This window comes from Phocoena sinus, chromosome 14, assembly GCF_008692025.1.
Source record: "Phocoena sinus isolate mPhoSin1 chromosome 14, mPhoSin1.pri, whole genome shotgun sequence".
Classification (NCBI taxonomy): Eukaryota; Metazoa; Chordata; class Mammalia; order Artiodactyla; family Phocoenidae; genus Phocoena; species Phocoena sinus.
In genome coordinates this window covers 85,436,473-85,452,526 of record NC_045776.1, presented here as the reverse complement: position 1 = coordinate 85,452,526, position 16,054 = coordinate 85,436,473, and positions in this window count along the sequence as shown.

The window sequence follows — 16,054 nt, the reverse complement described above, 5'->3', positions numbered from 1 at the left end:
GTTCCCTGCTTCTGGGGCCACGTTTCAGCTTCACCTGCGTATCCCATGGGACACCCTGTTTCTTATAACTCATTCTCCTTCTGAGCTTTGCTAACTCTTTATGGTCTCTTTTACATGCAAATACAGAACTTTAAGTGGCCAGTGCGTCTTGGATTGGTAATGGCTAAAACCAGATAGCCTGGTCAATTAAAACCAGAGCCATAATAATTTGCCATAGATCAGGATAGTTTGCTTTTCCTTGCAAATTAGAGAGACTGTACACACATCTCCCATAGATTCTAGCTTTAAATACTTTTTGCTTATAAACTTAGGAAGACATTTTGAAGATTATCTATTCTATGAAGTATCCAATTCAGAAGTGCTTTCCGTAATACCTCTCCCTTTCAGGGATGTTTGTCCAGTTTGGGAAGGAAGGCTGCCTTGCATCTCATCAGACTTTCTTTGCAGGGTGAATCCCACCGCATGAGTTTTGATAAAGACAGGGCTCTGCTTCTCTTTGAAGGGGTCAGAAGAGGCCAGCAATTCTCTTCCTCCTTTCTGCCAGCTCAGAAATAGAAAGGGGGAAATGAGACCTGACTCACTGAACATCCTGCCGTGATATGTGAGTCCAGAAGGAGGGATATCAGTGTAGGACAAAGAGTGAGCGCCCAGTGGTGGCAGCTCTATAGTCAGGTCACGCCATGTTGCAGGTGTGATAGAACTAGGCTACATCATCTAACTACCCTCCAGCCCATTGGTCCCTGCTGGTTTCCTGAGTCATGGTGTCTTCTACTCTTGTGGATTCTGAAAGCCGCCCATTAATTTCAATACATTCATTTTCTATTTAAGTTACACCAGCCCTGTTGCCATTGTTTGCAACCCAATGGCTGATATGATAGCAGGGGGTCATTCAGCCTCCCTGGGTCCTGCCAGAGACTCACAGGGAAGTCCAGGTCATCTGTAGGTAGCTCTTAAGAAGTTCTTTCCCTCACACTCTTTTTTTTTTGACTTTCACAAACGTAAAATAAATCTGTAGCTTTATTCATAGGCTGAGGTATGGGGGAAGGAGCATGGAACTTCCATGCCCTATCTGGACTTACCATCCTCCCAGGCTCTCCACACATTCAGCTCTCATTGTTCAAGAGCTAAATCTTCATCTCTCCAACCTTCCCCTTCCCAGAGGTCAAAGCCCTAACTCTCTAATCACTTGGTATTTCTGGTGATCAGCTCCAACCCGAGGAGCTGATCAGCTCCAAGAACTATAGGTATCTTGGAATTACATAGTCATATATGTACAGGAGAGTGAGAGAGAAAGAGATAGAAAAAACCAACAACAACAACAGAGAAAGAGAAGCCATGGAAGGAGGAATCCATAAAGAGAAAGATGATCATCTAGGTGGTTTAGACAGTGCTACCCACTGACTACGCAGTGAGCAAATGCCCCCAGCTGAGCACAGAGTACATGCAGGGATCCTGCTGTCCCTCTGTTTTGGCTCCGACATCCCTTAGCCTGATCCTTAACATGGCCATTGCATGTTCATACAACATGGTCCTGAAGTGTCAGCCATCCTGTGCATTTGGGGCTCGGCTGTAGATACAGCAATCTGCTCCAATACGGGAGGGGAAACTGGCCGCACTGGACTTGCAAAGAGATTCTCTCGTCCTGTCCTTTTTTTGAGATGCCCAAGGAAAATTCTGATTTTTAGCATCAATGCTGAAACAGTATTTTTCTGCAGATGGTCACATGACTCACTCCCTTTTCTCCTTCAAGTCTTTGCTCAAATGACACCTTACCAAAGGGTGTGTGTTGACAATTACTTTGAAATAATAATCCCTGCCCTGGCCACCAGCTTTTCATATGCCTTTTTCTTGGGTAATCTTCTCAAAAGCACATTTTACTATCTGCCCCATCCATACATATTTACTTGCGAATTTTTATGTGTTTTTTTTCCTCTACTAGAATACAAGCTCCCAGAGACCAGACATCTTTTCTGTCTGTTCTGTTTACTTTATATCCCCGGCACCTGAGCAATGACAGTCACAGAGCAGGTGTTCGATAAGCATTTATCATCAGACACATAAACATCTACCTCACAAACCCAACTCACCTGCAGTTTGGGAGATCCACCCTCCCCTGATCTCTCCTGCTTCCAAAAAGGTCCCAATTCGGTATTTATTTCTTCCTGTGAATTCTATTACCTTTTCCAGCTGACTGGTGAAAAGCTTTGATGCAGACTAAAGAAATTGCAGCTTCCATGAGGAAGAGGGGTTGAGGGGGCTGGCTTGAGAAAGCGGTTAGTGGGTGACCACAAACAAAAATATTCTACTAAATCACAATGACTAAAGAGACAGCAGCTTGACTTTCGACGCAGAGCTGCATCTTTAAGAACCTCAAAGAAGTCGAGCAAATCTCCAGGCTGACTTTCGAGGGTTGTTTTGATGGAAATATCACCATTGGTTCAAATCCCAACTCTTTCACTTACTGGTTACGTGATCATGGGCAAGTTAATCATTGCCCTGTGCCTCAGTATTCCTATCTGTAAAACAGGAGTGAGAGTCTACTTCATAGTGTTAATATGAGATTATATGCCTTCCTATATTCTGCAAATATTTATTTAGAAACTGCCATGTTCCAAACATCGTTTCGGTAATCAGAGATACAGCTGTGAATAAGACAGTCCTTTCTCTTAAAGAGCACAGATAAATAAATGACCAGGGTTTTTCGGGTAGTAAGAAGATAACTGGGGATTTCTTCAAATTGATGGCGATTTCTCTTGGGAAAATGATGGTGATTTCTCTTGGGAAAATACGTAGAAGTTAAATTGCTAAGTCATAGAATATGTGTATAATAAGAAATATGTTTGGTCTTTGTGCCCACGTCCTGGCCCAGAGCTCCCCAAACCCTAGGAGTTTCCTGAGTGATAGAAGTTTTTTGTTGTTGTTGTTTTTTGTTTGTTTTTTTTGCGGTACGCGGGCCTCTCACTGTCGTGGCCTCTCCCGTTGCGGAGCACAGGCTCCGGACGCGCAGGCTCAGCGGCCATGGCAATGTATCACGTAAAAAGTGACTTAAACCATCTAATGAAACAAAAAGTCATAATCACATGGACAACAAAATAAAAAGCATTGTCCATTTTACTGTTTGCAAAGTGCTTTATTCCTATGGGTGATGCAAATGTATAAGAAGGTTTTCTTTTTTCCTCTCAGCCTTTGCAGGACCTAAAGAAACAGCCTCGTATTTTGAAAAAAAAAATTTTTAATATGTATGTACATATATAAATATTTATATATAAACACACATATATATATTTCATCTGAAAAACTGACCTAGTGTAGCAACGACATTTTGAAGGCATCTCATAGAACACGAAGATGGTCCGGTATTATGAACTGAAAACGCTATTGCTTTCTTGGACCGCGAGGATAATTACCCGAATGGACTCCAAAGCCCTTGGATCTTCATTTTCCATCTGGAAAATAGTAGTGACCTGACCATCCTGAGTCAGAGTACCCTATAAAAACACCGAAGCCCAGGTCATATTGTCCTGCGAACCTTCTCTTCTACTTAAAAAATCTAAACCGTAAATATACCAGAATAACTTAAATAAATTTTATAAATTCATAGTACTAACACTTCATCCACAAGAAATCTAAAAGGTAGTGCTTGCATTTTGTAAACAAGAAACCCTCAAAATAAAAGGTGTTCATTTTTTCCTGAATGCCATTTTCAAAATTCCACTTTCCCTTCTCTTTTTGGATCCACATTTACTTACAAGCATAGAGACACCTGGTGAGGACTCACTGGTGTCTGTGGCACAGGCCTCCAATGTCCCAGGACCAAAAGGACGGGATAAAGCTGTTAGTAGGAGACAATTATAAAAAGTGCTGAGGGCTTCCCTGGTGGCTCAGTGGTTGAGAATCCGCCTGCCGATGCAGGGGACACGGGTTCTAGCCCTGGTCCGGGAAGATCCCACATGCCGCGGAGCAACTAAGCCCGTGTGCCACAACTACTGAGCCTGCGCTCTAGAGCCCATGAACCACAACTGCTGAGCCCGCGAGCCACAACTACTGAAGCCTAGTGTGCCTAGAGCCCGTGCTCCGCAACAAGAGAAGCCACCGCAATGAGAAACCCGCGCACCGCAAGGAAGACCCAACGTAGCCAAAAATAAATAAATAAAGTGCCGAGCAAAAAGGTGGATGGGAGAGAGAGTGGATTTGCAAATCTGGGAGCAATTTGGTTCCTTTCCTGCCAGCCTTTTAGAAGCATGAAAGCATGCTGCTTCACAGGTTAGTGTCACAAAGGCAATTTTTATGTTGTATGTCCATTATTATAGGATACCGCAAGGTCTGGGGAAAGAGCCGAGCTTGGTAAGCCGCGATAATGAAGACGTATGAAGCTATCCAAACGCTGGATTGCCAGAGAGCGCTCCCTTTCCATAATAACGACAAGGGACGGCATTGACCACGTGGCAGAGATGATGCTGTGATGCTGCCAGGCCCACGAAGCGCACACATGGACAAAAATAGCCCGAGAAGAATTTGCTCAGTAACGTACCGTGATCTGTCAGTTGAAATGTCTGCAGCCATCTTTGGGGATCCAAGCAGAATCCCCAGTAGTCTGGAGGTTTTCTTATCCCTCCAGAGCTCTGCGTGTCTGAGCCACCAGCGCCTTGTCACTCCCGGCCCCACACGAATTCCCCCGCCCTCCTCTTCCCACAAACAGACGAGACCAAACCAGTAACTCAAAGCAAGAGGGAAAAGGGGGTCATGGCCTCATCCATCACTACACCTGAGCGGTAAGGTAGTTTGGTTCCTGGACTGGAACGTGAGAAACATTGGGGCTCTTTCTCTTATCGCCACGTTGGAGCATCTGGAAACATTTGTACCCAGGCTGCTAGGGAACAAAATGAAAGATCAATTTTTGGAGGTGACATTTCTTGGTGCCTTCTTTTTAAAACCTGCGTCTATTATCTCAAGTTCGGAAACACAGGCATTGAACTCTCTGGAAGGAAAGAAATGCGTGCCTAGAAAACTAGTGTCCAATCATATGGAGATTTGCTTTTTCTCATTTCAGGCAGCTGGGAAACAAGGAGCAGAAGCCCAGCTTCGTGATCTCTGAGCGTCTGGATGAAGCAAAGGTCGCCTCCTGTTTCCCAAACCTTGAACGGAGCCGTGAGTATCCACGTGGTACGCGTATTTCATTGACATCTGGAGGGGCGTTCAGTGTTGGATGTAGACCCCAGCACTCACCACAGCAGGGACGGTTCCTTTTTGTCTGAAATTCTGAGCCTCTCCCCTGCGTCCCAAGCTTGTGTGTGCCTCAGGCGTTGGGAGATCAGAGGGGTTTCTCCCTGTCGTGATGTGCTTGTGAATGGCTGCATTTGAAAAGCAAAAATATATGTGGATGGAATTCAATAGAAGAATGTTGAAATGTACATTTTCATGTTAAAAATGATGATTTACCCTGTGGTGAGAAGAGACATTTATCCTAGAAAATGAAGTCACTTTCCAGTTCCATCTACAATCCTGACACAGGCCACACCCTTTCGAGGTGAGGATCCCTGGAATCGGTGCATTTTGTGATGTCCTCATCCAGTACATGTCTTTCCCCCATCAGTTGAAATACTGCAGAGTGGGATGTCAAAGGTTTAAAACACATCGCTTTATGGATACCAGGGGGAGAAGGGACGAGGGGTGGGATGGATTGGGAGATTGGGACTGACATTATACACCACTATGTAGGAAATAGATAACTAATGAGAACCTACTGTAGAGCACAGGGAACTCTACTCAGTTCTTCGTGGTGACCTAAATGGGAAGGAAATCCAAAGAAGAGGGGATATATTTATACGTATAACTGATTCACTTTGCTGTACAGCAGAAACTAACACCACACTGTAAAGCAAATATACTCTAATAAAAATTAATTAAAAATAAAATGTAGGGCTTCCCTGGTGGCGCAGTGGCTGAGAGTCTACCTGCCAATGCAGGGGACACAGGTTCGTGCCCCGTTCCGGGAAGATCCCACACGCCGCGGAGCGGCTGGGCCCGGGAGCTGTGGCCGCTGAGCCTGCGCGTCCGGAGCCTGTGCTCCGCACCGGGAGAGGCCACAACAGTGAGAGGCCCGCGTACGGCAAAAAATAAATAAATAAAATAAAATAAAATAAAATGTATAGCTTTGCATGATATAATATAAAAATGTAATTATTCCAAGACATACACCTTTCAGTGTTGCAGTTCACTGCACACAAGTAATTCCGTCATCCACATTTTGCCCTAACTTTTCCACCACCCATTTAATGCGCCGCTCTTCTGTACAAGGAATGACATGTATTTCATTCTACAAGGTGATTTTCCCAGAGGAATCATCACTTAGTTTAAAAACCTTTTACCCTGTATCAACACAGAGATTGAAGGCGGGGATGTGATGAAATTATTGAAGTGGCTGAAATGAAGAAAAAAACATAACCTTCCTGGTTCAGAACTGTGTGAGGTGTGTGTGTGTGTAGGTGTGTGTGTGCACACGTGCATGCAGAGTAGTTCTAACAGCTACAGCTTACCCTGGAATTCCCAAAATCTGCACATAAAACAGAACAACACCTTTACAAAAGGGTTAAATAAGAATTATGATAAGGATCTGCAATAGCTGGTTTTCAAATAAAGATTAAAACTTTTTAAAAATGTACATAGTCTAAAGATGTGGCAACAAGACAAAAAATACGTTTTTCTATCTGTGTTGATGTTCTCAATTTCCCAAATATTCTGTCTATATGGCATATGGACCTGTGATAAACACATAAAAAGCATAGAAGAGGAAGCATCGCCACGTCATGGAATGCTGCTCTCAAAGGCGTGCCAGTCTCAGCTGCGAGTCTATGCTGCCCCCCGACCTTGTGGGATATTAGAGTTGAAGCATTAGTTACCCATTATCCAAGGTCTCAGGATGTCCGGGAATCACACCTCTTTAGAAACTTGAAGATAATCCCAGGAAACCACTGTTGTCTTCTAGCCAAAACTCCGTCTCTGTACCCCGAATTGAATCTCAGAGACAGATTTTTGGGTGAAGTAGAAAAGAATGGCTTTATTGCTTTGCCAGGCAAAGGGGGCCATGGTGGGCTAATGCCCGCAAAACTGTGTGTTCCCCACCCCCCCACCAGCGGGTAGTGAGGAGTTTTATAGCAATGGTTCAAAGAGGAGGGCGTGGCCAGCTCATGGATCTTCTTCTGATTGGTTGGTGGGGATGTAATTGGGAGTTGGCATCATCAACCTTCTGGTTCCTATTGGTCTGGGGTCTAGATGCTTGTGGGCAGCATGCAGTTAACTTCTCCCACCTGATGGGGGTTTCAGTATCTGCAAAACAGTTCAGTGTCTTATTGCTAGGTGCATCCCTCGAGGGGGAACCAGGACCCTGCCCCAAGGCCGCACTCTTGTCTCCTGACTGCTCCTCCCTTGTCTCTGCATCCCCTCCCTCCCCTGTTTGGCAACTGTTTGAACCTGCCCTTTGGAACTCAGGGAAGATCTTGGAGGCTGAATGAAGCCTATTTCCTGTAATCAGAAAATGCGGGACACAGAAAGACTTTTGTGCCCAGGAGCCCCACGGGGTCCTGCTTCGTTTCAGACGGCTTGGTGGAGATTTAAGGAGAGAGGTAAACCAGCTTCCAGCTATGCACCCAGGTCTGTGATGGTTACAGGTTTGCCAGGAAAATCACTGCATCTCAGCCACGATGGAGCTGGAGAGGGAGGGAGAACATTCAAGGTTGAGGAAGAAAGTGTCTGCTTCACATAGTCCTACAAACAAAAACTCCTGAAGCTGAAATTCAACGTGTAAGAAAATCAACCATTATAATCCCATGGATGTTTTATTTTTAATCACAACTTTATTATAACCATTTGCAACTTTGTAATTGATATTTATACCAAAACAGTTTACTAATTGACTGCCAAAAGAACACATTTGCTGAACTGGTTTATTAAAGCATTTCATAATTATCTGATTTCACAGGCCAAATAAAGGATTTCTAAAAAGAACAACCTACTTCATTTTTGGTCTTTGATTCAAACTATAATAACAGTGTCTTCTTTATAAAAAGTTTTGGATTATTTTAGTGGCAGTAATTTAAAAATTCAAAAATAATACACATCTTGGCACAGGGTATTCAAAGTACATGAATCATTACATTAAAAAATGAATACGGGGGCTTCCCCGGTGGCGCAGCGGTTAGGAGCCCGCCTGCCGATGCGGGGGACACGGGTTCGTGCCCCGGTCCAGGAAGATCCCACATGCCGCGGAGCGGCTGCGCCCGTGAGCCATGGCCTCTGAGCCTGCGCGTCCGGAGCCTGTGCTCCGCAACGGGAGAGGCCACAGCAGTGAGAGGCCCGCGTACCGCAAAAAAAAATAATAATAATAATATGTATGCTCAGAGAATGATACAGGTGGAATAAATCTGTTTAAAGGATGGTGTTTAGCCATCGTCTTCTGCTTCTGATTGGCTCAGATATTTATGAAACAACGATGGGCAAGACCTGATGACATTCTTTTTTTTTGTTTGTTTTTTGTGGTGCGCGGGTCTCTCACTGTTGTGGCCCCTCCCGTTGCGGAGCACAGGCTCCGGACGCGCAGGCTCAGCAGCCATGGCTCACGGGCCCAGCCGCTCCGCGGCATGTGGGATCTTCCGGGACCGGGGCACGAACCCGTGTCCCCTGCATCGGCAGGCGGGCTCCTAACCGCTGCGCCACCAGGGAAGCCCCTGATGACATTCTTGAGTGCCCCAGGAAATCACAGTGGAGACAAAATCTTAATCACCTAAAGACATCAGTCCTTTCAATTAAACATCTATTTGCAAATTAATTCTGGAGAAGAAGGCATCACCACTAAACCAGCTTTGGGTAAAACAGACATTAGAAAGCAGTTCAATTGTGGACTAACATTGTACAGTAACTTTTTACTGTTTTATTAAGAATATCTAATATTCAATCTCCAAGCTATTATCCTATCAATATTAGCCAGAAAAGATTTTCAGTAGTATAACAGAAAAGATAGAACATAAGACTCTGGTAATTTTTTTAAAAGTTATTTTATTGACATATAGTTGATTTACAATGTTGTGTTAATTTCTGCTGTACAGCAAAGTGATTCAGTTATACATGTATATTATTTTTCATATTCTTTTCCATGATGGTTTATCACAGGATGTTGAATAGTTCCCTGTGCTTTACAGTAGGACCTTGTTGTTTATCCATCCTATAGATGCAAGTTTGCATCTGCTCATCCCAAACTCCCAGTGCATCCCTCCGCCACCCCCCTCCCCCTTGTCAACCACAAGTCTGTGCTCTGTGTCTGTTAAGACTCTCTGGTAATTTTATATTTTGTGCGAAAAATGGAATCTTAAATTTTCAAAAAGTGGGCTCCACTGCCCAAGTCCAAGTACAGCAAAATGGTTCAGCTTCAAGGTTAGACAGTAAAAACATTCAAGGGTTCCCTATCTTTATTCGTAATACACAGACAGTAGAGAGTCATACTGGTGGGAACGTGCTGGCTTCATCTGTGTTGTAACTTAGATTTTCCTGCAAAATGAGGTCACATCACCAGTGTTAGTTTACTGTTTCTAACCACAATCCAGTGGGATGGTACTGGCTCGTGTTATTACTCTCATTTCATTGTTGATGAAGGGCTCAGAGAGGTTAAGGGTTTTGCCTCAATCACCCATCTGACCCATAACCTTGGAGCAACATAAACTCCCCAATTTTTTGAGCCCAAATCTTAAGTCTGCCTATGTCTCCACGTGGCCATATTATGAATTGGGTTCCTTAAAGCTGCCTATTTACTGAAAGTCAGTGGATTCCTCTGAGTCAGTAACAAGCCTGAACTGTGAACCTGTCTGAAGGGCGTAGCCAAGTGCAACCGATGTCTTATACTGACAGCTGCATTCAAGATACTCTGTGTCTTTCTCAAATAAGTGGTTTCCCTGACTAGAAAGGCTCAAGACCCCAGGACACAAAGTTGCTACCTTTTCTTCTCTGCTACAAAGAGAAGCCTCTCTAATCAATCTCTAACTGTGCAGTAAGCCTACTTATATCACCAACGTAAAACACACCCATGACAAGATAGGCGGTGAATCAGTTTTCTATTCCTGCTGTAACAAATTTCCAAAAAGTAGGTGGCATACATTAACCCCAGTTTATTCCCCTAGAGTTCTGGAAATCACAAGTCTGTCATGGGTCTCACTGGGCTCAAATCAAGGTGTCAGCGGGCCGCGTTCCTTTGTGATGTCTGTAGAGGACAATCTGTTTGTTTGCCGGTTCCAGTACCCAGAGGCCCCCGCATTCCTCCACAGAGGCCACTTCCTCCATATTTTAAAGCCAGCAATGTCTCATCTCTATAGCTGGACCCGCCATCACATCTCTTGCTTTGACTCTCCGCTTCTGCCTCCCTGTTCTGATTTTAAGGGCCCTTGTGACTAGACTGGGCTCCCCTGGATAATCCAGGATACTCTCCTGACTTTAACATCAGCTTATTAGCAACCTTAATCCCATCTGCAACCTTAATTCCCCTTTGCCATGTAAAGTAACATAGTCACCGGTTCTCTGAGTTGGGACGTGGGCGTCTTTGGGGGCTATTATTCTGCCTACGAAGGAGGGAACTAAAACTTTGGATAAGTCATCTCACTTGGCTGAGATAGCAGCGGATGCTGCACACTTGACCTAGGGCCCCAGCCCCTCTTCTGTCATCCAATAAACAGGCTCTGCATACTGAGAGGAGTGGGCACAGGGCAGACCAATCATCGTGTCCACCCCCCTAGCCACCGTGTTTGGTGGAAGTGTTACCAAAAGTGGGGTCTGGCTGCTCACCACTCAAAAGCCAATACTCGAGAGGCAAGCTTGGTGGAAAGGAAAGTTTGCTTTATCTTGGAGGCTGGCAACTGGGGGAGAGGATGGACCCACCTCCAGAGGCTGACTTCCCCCTCTGACAATCAGTGGGCAAGAGCTTTTAAAGGGGAGTTTCAGGGGGGCACAGGCAGAGGAGGGGCTCCATGCAGAACCAGCACAGGCAGCTCCGACAGGCGTCGTGAAGGTGGTCATGTGCTGGTCTGATCAGCGTCATCATGATTGTTTCGAGTACAGTTTATCTTTAGCTCCAGGGTCCATTTGAGGCCAGTTCTCGCAATTGTGGCCGCTTACAGCCTGGTCATCGTGTAGTTTACTTCTCCACCTGATGAGGGTTTCAGCATCGGTAAGACGGCTCCCAGGACACGGCTCAGAATATGATCTCTAGCCCTTGAGGAGGAACGAAAGGGCCCTGGCTTTGCTTAGTGACTAAACTATTATTACTTGGTCTTGTTGGACTGTTTACCTTGCCTTCTGCTTTTTCTAACTTCTCTGATTAAACATATTCTTTGACTAAAGTTTTTCTACAGACGAAAGGCGGGTGGAAGTCATGAGGGGGAAGGACCGTAGGGTCCTGCTCTGTTTCAGAAGGATGGGCAGGGGACCCATGCTGGCTCACTCACTGTCCTCTAGGATTTTCCAATCTGAAGCTGATAGAAATGACCCGCTTGCCCCCCACCCGCCGAACCCTGAAGGTTCTGCTACTATTTGAACAAAGGGCTTCATGCAGTCGCATTTTCCTTAGGTTGGAAAGGGTATGTTTGCGGCACAGAGAATGAAACCAGTTTGTAGAAACGAGGAAGGGAAGAAAGACAAGAGGGAGAGATGAGAAGAACAATTTCTAGCGGTGTTTTAAGTCCCAGAATCCGAGGGAGTGTTAACAAGGCCAGCTCACCTCCACATAGAACAACTTTATGAGGCAAGAAATTACCCGGTTTTGCTTAAGTTGACCTAGTCTAAGCTTTCCTCCTTTGCTACCAGAGTCCTGAGAAACCCAGACAGAATGCCAAGATTATTTCTTGAGGAACATCAGGGTTCCTAGAAAAAGTTGGAGAAATGCTGGCCTGTGGCGTGAAGGCAAAACAGGTCTCAGTAGGGGATTCTGTGATCTTCTAAGAGGGGGAGACATGAAATCCTTCCCACTCACAATCTTGCGGAAAACCTTAGGTAAAAGAAGCAAATATTATTTTCCATCTGGGTTTTGGAAATCAAGGTCAGAGGCAAAGCATCGGAAAGAAAGACATTTAAACCAGACCTAGGAGGGGTCACTAGTTAATCTCAATCCATGAACGCACAAAGAAGCCTCTGCTTCCCTGGAAAGGACAGTTACTAAGAGATTGATGAGTTGAGATTCTCTGAGTGTGAGTTCCGGACCACAAGTTCACGGTTTCAAATCCCAGCCTTTCCTGGAATAGGACAGCAGTGCACCTAAACTTCCTGGGCCTCCATTTCCACACCTGAGAAATGGTGATAATGCCAGAACCTCAACTGAAGGGATTATCGGGAAGATTAACTGAGCGAATTCATGCAAAATACTGCTTAGAAAAGCCAAGTTAGAGCTGACACATTTTCAGAGCTCAGTAATGCATTTGTTTTATCATCCTTATCACCTAAACATCCCCAATGACTGGACTGATCACGAAGCATGTGTCTGTTCTCTTCTATCCTTTTTATTGTTATTATTTATTTATTTATTTATTTATTGCGGTACGCAGGCCTCTCACTGCTGTGGCCTCTCCCGTTGCGGAGCACAGGCTCCGGACGCGCAGGCTCAGCGGCCATGGCTTATGGGCGCAGCCGCTCTGCGGCATGTGGGATCTTCCCGGACCGGGGCACGAACCCGTGTCCCCTGCATCGGCAGGCGGACTCTCAACCACTGCGCCACCAGGGAAGCCCTTGACACAAGTTTCTTTACCGCTCACCCACTCTCTGTTTACCCGAAAGGTAGATACATTCATGCTGTCACTTAAGCTTTTCTCCTGCCTTAAAATTAGATATTCAGCCCCAGCAATCATTGTCTCCATACCTCTCATCTCACTCACCTGCTGGGGAATCCACTGACGCAAAACTGTTTGATTTCTTGAGCCAATACCTATTTCTAAAGCCAACGCAAAAACAACAGCAAAAAACCACGAATCACATATTTCTTTATGGGATTTGGGGAAGTTTTCTTTTTCTTTTCTTTTTTCCCCTCCGGTGTGTTGACATGAACCTACCTGTCTTTAATAGGCTCCCTGAAATAATAGCTAAGGAAATACTATGAGCAAAGTGAATTGCTGTTACTGGGGAAAAAATTTATGACAAAATTAGGAAACAAGAAGTCACAAATGCACTTCAAAGCAGTGAGCCAACTCTGCTGTATGAGCAGCTGTGCTGTATTGTAGTTTTATAGCCAAGGTGATGGCGTACCACACCAGCCTTCAGGTCAAAGGAGCACCGGGGACCAGGCTTGGGTGCATTTCTTTTTTTTTTTAATTTCTTTTCAACTGAAGTATATTTGATGTACAATATTATATGTTACAGGCGTGCAGTATAGTGATTCACAGTTTTGAAAGGTTATCCTCTATTTATAGTCATAATAAAGTATTGAATCTATCTCCCACGTTGTACAATACATCCTTGTAATTTATTTTATACGTAATAGTTTGTACCTCTTAAACCCCACTTCCCTCTCCCCACTGGTAACCCCTAGTTTGTTCTCTCTATTTGTGAGTCTGTTTCTTTTTTGTTATATTCACTAGTTTGTTGTCTTTTTTTAGATCCCACATATAAGTGATATAGTATTTGTTTGTCTCTGTCTGACTTATTTCACTTAGCATAATATCTTCCAAGTCCATCCATGTTTTTGCAAATGGCAAACTTTCATTCTTTTTTGTGGCTGAGTAATAGTCCATTGTATGTGTGTGTGTGTGTGTGTGTGTGTGTGAGTGTGTATAAAACATCTTCTTTATCTGTTCATCTGTGGATGGATGTTCCCATGACTTGGCTGTTGTAAATAGTGCTGCTGTGAACATTAGGGTGCAGGTATCCTTTTGAGTCAGAGTTTTGTTTCGTTTTGTTCTTTCAGATAAGAATGGGATTGCTGGGTTATATGGTAGTTTTATTTTTAGTTTTTTGAGAAATGTCCATACTGTTTTCCACATTGGCTGCACCAATTCACATTCCCATCAACAGTGTACGAGGGATTTGGGTGTGTTTCTTGCCCTCGCCTAGTGGCAGATGGCTTTTGCTTTGTGCTGGATGAGGATCCAAGCTGTGCGTGTGTTCTGTGCCTGTCACCCAGCAGCATCTGTTCACCACCTGTCTCCATGGACATTCTGGAACACGAGTCAGCTGCTCCAGGTGCTACTTCTTCATTCTTAAGCCTTGGTACCTGAACCACCAAGCGGTCTCCCAGGCACCCTGCCTGGTCCCCAGTCCTTTTCATGAGCACCAGATGAAGACCTGTGAGAAAGAGATGGTCAGTACATGCAAACTTCCCTTGTATGTGGGGCTCCAAGGACTTCTTAGGTATGATGTTATTCCACAGTTGGCCTTTAAGAATCAAGACTTCTCTTGTTGTCTACTTAGAAGCTTTCCCATCAACCTTTCCTCTGTGCTCTGACTGATTGTGGAGTCTGCAATGATGGCGTCCAATTATCTCATATGACAGGAAGTGTGGAGATGCGTGGTTCCATTGGGTTCAGCAGCTCTGTGATGTCACTTCCTGCCTTTGCATTCTGCCATTTTCAGAAAATGTCTTTGTGATATAGAGTTTGTTGCCTTGTGGTTGTAAGCTCCTGCTACAGTCCCATGATACTGATCTCAGCAGATGGATAAAGGGCTCTTTCTGACCAAGGTTCTTCCTGTCCAGGAAGAAGATACTTCCCAGAAGCCTCCCAGAGCTTCCCCTTGTGTTTCATGGGCTAGAAGTAGATTGCATGCCAATCTCCAGACCCACGGAGAAAGGAATGATTAGGACCAGTTACATGTATATATCCAAGAACCTCAGTGAACCAAACAAGATAAACTTAAAGAAAACCACACCCAGACATATCATAATGAAAATGCTGAACACCAGAGATAAACTTTTTAAATCTTGAAAGTAGCTAGGGAAAAAATCACATTACATACTGGAGGTGGGGGAAGGGGGAAGGGGAACTTTAATTATTGTAGCTTTCTTATCAGAAACTATGGAGTCCATATATGTATAACTGAATCACTTTGCTGTATACCTGAAACTAACACAACATTGTAAATCAACTATATTTCAATTAAAAAATTAGAAAAAAAAACCCAGAAACTATGGAGTCTAGAAGACATTGGAATTATGTTTTTTGAAATACATGTTATTTTATTTTTTTAAAAAAATCTGAGGATTGGACCAGGGAGGGATGCTTCCTTCCTTGAGAACGAGATTCTCTACCTACAACTAAGCAAAATCAGAATTTGGTGGGCAAGAGAGAAGTGGAGTAAAATAATATAAAAACAGGCACATGTATACCCTACGAAGGTCAAGAGACAGAACATTAAGGATACGTGGAAAACTCCTGTATGCCCTTTCTAACCTCGACTCCCACTCTCCTCTCCCAAGCAGTCAGTGATGACTGCCACAACACAGCTAAGATTTTATTAGGAATTTAAAACAGAATCTATGTTAGAGGTAACAAAGAGCTATTTCCCAAGCTTCAGGTTCACCAAAGCTATTCTTGGTCCAGCTGCTGATTCTGAAAATCTCTCAGGTAAGATGCACCAAAAGAAAGTCCATTCAGCTCAACTTGACCATTTTCTTGGGTGTAGGAATCTTCAGTCCCTCTTTGGAAATTTCCAGCATGGAGTAGATAGTGAGACTAAAGTTATAGGTTTTACACTCTGTTCTTTTTTCTTTTTTCCCAGTCTTTTTTCTCTCTGTGTTTCATCTGGAATTACTTTTACTGCCGTGTCTTCAAGTTCACTGGTCTTTGCTGTATTCTGTATTATCTGTTTTGCTGTTAATCCCACCCAGTGTCATTTTCATTCCTGTTAATGTCGTATTCTTCTCTGATAGTTCAACTTGATTCTTTTTTACATTTTTCATGCCTTTACTCAATCCTTACCTTAAACATATGGACTATATTAATAATGTTTTAATATCTTTGTCTACTAATCCTATCATCCATTGCATTCTTTTTTGACAGATACTGAAATTTACATACTTTAAAATAGATTTTTTCTG